The 6,655-nt window shown below is 43.2% G+C and overlaps 1 long non-coding RNA gene across 2 annotated transcripts; it reads right to left on the reverse strand.

The window, feature by feature from the left end:
* Positions 1-996: 996 nt before the first annotated feature.
* On the reverse strand, positions 997-6,254 carry LOC136004320 (uncharacterized). 2 transcript variants are annotated; one of them, XR_010608382.1, is made up of 4 exons: positions 6,164-6,254; positions 4,793-5,002; positions 3,509-3,641; positions 997-3,237 (listed from the first exon to the last, which is right to left on the reverse strand). It is a non-coding gene; the product is annotated as an uncharacterized LOC136004320 (long non-coding RNA). The 2 variants fall into 2 exon arrangements; XR_010608381.1 differs by lacking the exon at positions 6,164-6,254 and having other exon boundaries at positions 4,793-5,074.
* Positions 6,255-6,655: the final 401 nt, after the last annotated feature.

Genomic DNA, 6,655 nt, shown 5'->3' on the forward strand with positions numbered 1-6,655 from the left:
GTGCTTAGGGCGCGCCTAGGGGCGTCCATCCCATGGTCGATCCCACAGCTGGGCAGAGAGTTCTCCTGGCTGGCTCGCCAAATTGACGTGCGGAGAAAGGACTTTACAACCAATCAGCCAATTAGAGTTGTAAAGTAGGTATGTTTATTCAGCACTGGGTGGCACGGGGGTATCCCACCAAAATCGTGCACGCCGCAGCCGCCCATCCTTCAAACATATATAGCATTGTGGTTACATATTCATGAGAGCTCCTATGCTTATTCATAACCTGTCCCTGCTTAGTATGATAATTAGTATTTCCATAAACTCCTCCCACTGCGCATGCGCAGTGCTTTTTGGTAGTGGTCTTAGGGGGTCGTGGGGATGAAGGCTAGCAGATCCTCTTCGTCACTGCAAGTAACCTTTTAGTCTTGCACAGGCTCAGTTATTCCTTGGATCGTGTCCAAACCACAAAGCTGGCTTGCACTGGTTCTCTTCTTTTGTGCGGGCTCAGTCTCCCCTTGGATTGGCTGATCTTATCCCAAAAGTTACAAATGTAGCTAACTTTTCACAGGTGTTAAGTCCCGCGCTTTGTTAACCCTTACTTTGCACCAACAATGCGACTAAGGAATATTATCACTAAGTACATTAACAATGCAAACTAGTTACTCAACCAGCAACAAGGTTTAAATCTTAGGACTCCCCTATCTCAGTCCCCCCTTTTCTATCAAGTTAGTAAATTCTTTTACTCCTTCTTATTCTAACATATGGTACTTAATATGAAAATTCCTTATCTAACATTTCTCAAAATATCTATTAGACTCAAGTTCTCATCGTAGTTGATTTTTCCTCCATTCGCTGTAAGAGCCTCTTGTATCATGACAGCACCATAATGCACATCGGACATATAGAAAGAACTGTGAATAAAATTATAATAACAATTATTGTAACAAACAACTGCTTTAACCATGCCAAATTCAGCAACCAGGAAGTCAGTTTTTCTATTAGGTCCCCGAAACCCCAAGACGTGTCATCTTGGGCCACTTCATGTAAAATTTGTTTTTTTTTTTCCAAATTAGAGACGGGTCTTTTTCAATTCTCTTATTTTGATTAATGTATGTGCAACAATGTTCATTAATAACTGTACATAGACTCCCCTCCTTGGTGAAAAGCAAATCTAATCCCAGCCTATTCTGGTATGTCATCTTTTCTAGGGAAGAGATTTCTTTCTGCAGGGCCATGAGCGCATCAGCTGTAGCATTATTGATAATTTCCATTGTGGCTGAGATATTTACTAGGGCCTTTTCTAATTCACTCACTCCTAACCATGGGATAAACCATCTTGCAAAGCTATGGAAGCTAGTCGGTTTTGTCACTAAGGGATTAACCATTTGTTTTTCTCTTGTCAAATAGGCTACTGGTTTCATATAGGTTCGTAATAAGCCGGGTAAACCGGTTAGATTTTTCACAGTAGCAATGTTGGGAACTATGGTACCTATAGCACACTGGCCGGTCCATCCTAGGGGTAGTACTTTATATTCCCACATCCCACAAATCCAGTACCTGCCTCAGCCTACAGGAACCAGCCAGCCTTTGGGAGTATTTGTGGAATTCCTTCGGGTTTGGTTTTTATTCCACATGTGTGCACTTCCATAAGACATGTAAGAAGTGCAATTAGGGTGAGCTCCGACAAAATATTCCTCCCCACATCTCTTGTCTGTTTTATCTCCATCTTGGCTGCCTGTTTTGCCTCTCTATCTGCCAGCTCATTTCCCTTCTCCAACTCCGAGTTTACTCTCTGGTGTGCTTTGATGTGCATGACTGCCACCTTTTCAGGGAGTTGGACTGCCTCCAGCAGTTTCAGAATTTCTTCTGCATGTTTAATGTTGCCCTGTGTGTTCAATAGTCCTCTCTCCAAATTGCCCTGTGTGCCTGTACCACCCCAAAGGTGTATTTTGAGTCTGTGTAGATATTCACAGCCTTGGCTTGGGCTAGTTCCAAGGTGCGGGTCAGAGCAATTATTTCTGCCTTTTGTGCCGAGGTATTCACAGGTAAAGGTCCTGATTCTATTACCTTCTGGCTGGTGGTAATGGCATATCCAGCATGTCTCTTGCTGCTTAAGACATAGCTGCTTCCATCTGTGAACCAGTTCTCTGTGTCTTCCGTAGGACTATCTTTCAGGTCTGGGTGACTTGAATGTGTTGCTTCGATGGTTTCTAGGCAGTCATGGTGTACTGGTTCTCCTGTGTTTCCACTGAGGAAACAGGCTGGATTGACAATGTTAGTGACCACAGTTTCTACATCATCTTGCTCTACCAGGGTGGCCTGGTACTTCAGGAATCTTTGTGGGGAGAGCCAGTGCCCGCCTTTTACTTCCAGTACTGCGGATATGGTATGAGATACCAATACAGTTATTCTCTGGCCTAGAGTAAATTTTCGGGCCTCTTGGATAGTCAATACTACGGCTGCGATTGCTCGTAGGTATCCAGGCCAGCCCTTTGCAGTCGCATCCAATCGTATGGAGAAATAGGCAACCACCCGGCGATATGGACCTAAATCCTGTGCTAGTATTCCCAGTGCGATCCCCTGCTTTTCGTGAGAGGAGAAACGGCTTCCTCACATCTGGGAGTCCTAAGGCTGGGGCTGACATCAAGGCCTTCTTTAACAATTCAAAGGATCGTATGGTTTCTCTGTCCCATTTAAGGTGTTTCTGGTCTGTAGTTGTCAATGCATATAGGGGTCTGACAAACAGTCCATAATTATAAATCCATAAGCGACACCACCCAGTCATCCCCAGGAAGGTCTGTAACTCTTTCACTGTCTGTGGCCTCAGAGTTTGACATATTGCCTCTTTCCGTGCCTGTCCCAAGGTTCTTTGTCCAGCGCTTATTTCATAGCCCAGGTAGATTACTTGACACTGCACTATTTGGACCTTTTTCTGGGAGACCCTATATCCTTGGAGTCCCAAAAAATTCAATAGACTTACGGTCCAGGTTATACAAGCGTCTCTTGTTTTAGTCGCAATTAAGATGCCACCCACATACTGTAGCAGTTTTCCTTCCTCAGATGGAATTTCCCAGGACTCTAAATCTTTGGCAAGCTGGTTGCCAAATATAGTAGGGCTGTTTTTGAATTCTTGTGGCAACACTGTCCAGGTAAGTTGGGGTCTTCGTCCACTTTTGGGATTTTCCCACTCGAATGCAAATATTTTCTGGCTGACTTTGTGGAGAGGGAGGCAAAAGAAGGCATCCTTCAAATCTAAAACAGTAAACCAAGTGAGCTCGGGCGTCAATGTGGTTAATAAGGTATATGGGTTGGCCACTACTAGATAGAGATCTTTGGTGATCTTATTTATAGCCCGGAGGTCTTGGACCTCCCAGTAGGACCCATTGGGTTTACGGACAGGTAATATGGGAGTGTTAAAATCAGATTCACACTCTTTTAGTAATCCCTGTTGTAAAAGTTTCTCTATTATTGGCCAAATTCCTTCCCTGTCCTCTTTCCTCAAGGGGTACTGTTTAATTCTTACCTGCTGTCGTCTCTCCTTAAGTTTGACCTCAACAGGTGGAGCATTTTTCATTTTCCCGGGTGTCTCAGTGGCCCAAACCCCGGGGTATGCCTAGTTCATAACTTCTTCGCTGATTCCTCCTCCTGTAGAGACACTAGTTAGGGATAAACTCATTATTTGGATATATTGTTGTTCATTTACCTCCAGAGTAATCTCTCCCTTTTCGAATTTAATTATAGCATTCAATTGTTCTAATAAGTCTCTTCCCAAAAGTGACTTTGGGGAGTTGGGCATATATAAAAATCGATGAATGCCCCACTGTTTTCCCAATTTATACTCCAGCGGTTTACAAAAATACACCTTTTCACTTTGGCCAGTTGCCCCTTTTACCATAATATAATCATCCCCCAGGGGCATCAAGGCTTGGTTTAAGACTGAGTATGTTGCTCCTGTGTCCACTAGAAACTCTACCCCTTTTTGTTCCTTCCCTAGCTCTATTATAACCAGTGGATCCACTAGGGTAGATTCCACAGGTCCCTGTCAATCTCTTTTTATATGGGCCACTATTCTCCCCTTCTGATTGTTCCGCCTCTTTCCTTTATTTTCCCACCTTTCCAGACAGTTATCTTTCAGTGGCCAAATTTCTTGCACAATGCACATTGATCCCTACTCAACCGAGGTGGTCCTTGTCTGGGTTTTCTCTCTTCCTGTTCTCTGACTATCGCTACCACCCTTCTCTGTCCCCGTTTGTAATCCTCCTCTCTGTTACTAAACACCCTCCATGCCTCATCTAGTAATATCTCCAAGTTCCTTCCTTCTGTAGGACGTAACTTTTGAAGCTTACGTCTAATATCTCCTGTAGATTGGCCCAAAAATAAGGAGACTAATTGCTGTATTTCTACCTCTGATCCAGGATCTAGCAGCGTGTTACGGTGCATTATGTCCCTTAATCAATCCAGGAATTTGGATGGTGACTCGGAAGGACCTTGTCTGATTGCATACAGTGCCAACCAATTTATAGTTTTAGGAATGGCCCTTTCCATTCCTTTTGCAATCCATCCCTGGTATGCCTGTAGTCTCTCCATATGTGCAGACTTGTTTGCATTCCATTTTGGGTCTTGAAGGGGGAGATAATCTTTAACATCTCCCCTCGTGGTCTTATAATGGTCTTCAGCCAAATCCCCTGCAGTTTTTTAGAATTAATTGTTTCTCCGTTTCGGTCATATAGTCTAGCAATAACTGTATGTCATTCCAATTAGGGTTGTGTTATTTTATAATAAATTGAAAATGTTTGGTTATGCTTACCGGATCATTCCTGTAGTCCTTGGTAATTCTTTTCCGATTTTCTAAATCGGTAGTTGAAAAAGGCACCTTAATTAACATTATTCCGCCATCCGATCCTACTGCCTCTCGGAGGGGAGCCTGCAAAACTGTTAGGGCTGACTTTTTCCTTGTCTGGGAGGATACAGGACTGCCTGGGGGAGTGGTAGTTCCGTTGGAGTCTACATCCGGTTCCTGCGATCGAGGGGGAGGCTTAAGCAGATTAGTTAATTCCTGTTCTGATGCTCGGTGAGTTTTATTTATTCTAATACACTGCTGTCCAATACTACATGCCAAGCAACACCGCCTCAGTTTACCTCTAAGCTCCTTATTATTTTCTCGCTCGAGGGCGAGTACCATAGGGTCCTGTGGCAGCACTATTCCACAGTCCCTTTGCCACTCCGGGTGATTCCGGAGGGTGAAGAACATATCTGCATATGATGCTTCATCCCATTTTCCCTCTCTCATTAAAAACAACATTAATTGCAGGATGGTATTGTAATCTATTGACCCATGCAGGGGCCACTTGGCCCCATCCTTGAGTTTATATAATGGCCACCACTGGTTACAATATTTAATGAGGGCTTTCTTATTCTCTGTCCCTCCAGCTCTGGCAATATCTTTCCAGTGTGCCAATATGCAAGCAAGAGGACTTTTCTTTAAAACAGTTTTATCCTGGATATTACCCATTTTTGAATAGCCTCCTATCAATTGTTATGTTTTATTTTAATCTTATTCAAACTTCTTTATAGGTTTTCTTACAATCTCTTCCCAATCTTCTTCCCAAATATCCCGAGTCTCTGGGATTCGGCTTTTTCATATACAAATTTCACTATCTCAGCCTCCCGTTGGGCCCTTTCCTAGTCATAAAACCTTGGGGGCTCCGGGAGACACTTGGGACACTCGGGTCTCCGTTTTTCAGATGAACAGCGCCACCTTCTGTCGCAAGATTTACATTTCAACAGAACCCATGCCGAATGCCAATTTTCTCCGTGCACTCTATTAATTAGTAAACCCACACACAAAGCAAGGGATAACCCCCATATGTCCGTTAATACTACAGTTCGGGAGGATATCTGGGACAGGTTGTTCCCAATCCAGGGCCACTATCTGCCCGGCGGGTGTCACATACATGCCCTTTAAATAATATCATCTCTCCCCTAATCTACTCCAGCCTCCTCCTTAAGTATTCCCAGGGTTCGAGTCCAAACCACCGAAGGAATGCCCTCTTGGACCTGCCAGTTCGGTGATTAGCCAAAACCCTGATGTTCAGAATTGAAGTCTATCTCATATGCCAAGACATCCACAACCTTTCAAGCAGAACTACCAATTAGGACTCCCACCCTTGCTACTTACACATGACATCACTCTTCTAGAAAATTCCTCCCGCATGCACACAAAAATGTGGTAGCTGTCTTTGGGGGTCGTTTACTTCTTCCAACAATCTTCATCACTTGGCCATTCCTTTAACTTTCGTCCTGGCAGTCTTTGAAGCATGCGCAGTAGATAAATGCATACACCAGCTTAATTAGTTTAGTAACACCACTGACATAATTGAATGATTTCTCCCTGTACTTCTACTTATCAGTTAGCTACGACTCATCCTGAACATCTGCTAGTTTCAGATAATCTTTATCTACATGTCCTGTTTTGCTTACCATAAATTTTGGACATCCTGCTTTGCTTACAATAAATATTGTACAAGGTTATAAGTTCCTAGAACTACTTCAACTACGGTCATTTATCTTATATAAGGATGAAGACTAAGCAGAAATAAATTTACTTACTTATAATAGATTATATTTCATCCTATATTTCTCTATTTCATGGTACTCGAGAGCCTATTTA

Source organism: Lathamus discolor, chromosome W (genome assembly GCF_037157495.1).
Source record: "Lathamus discolor isolate bLatDis1 chromosome W, bLatDis1.hap1, whole genome shotgun sequence".
NCBI classification, from domain to species: Eukaryota; Metazoa; Chordata; class Aves; order Psittaciformes; family Psittacidae; genus Lathamus; species Lathamus discolor.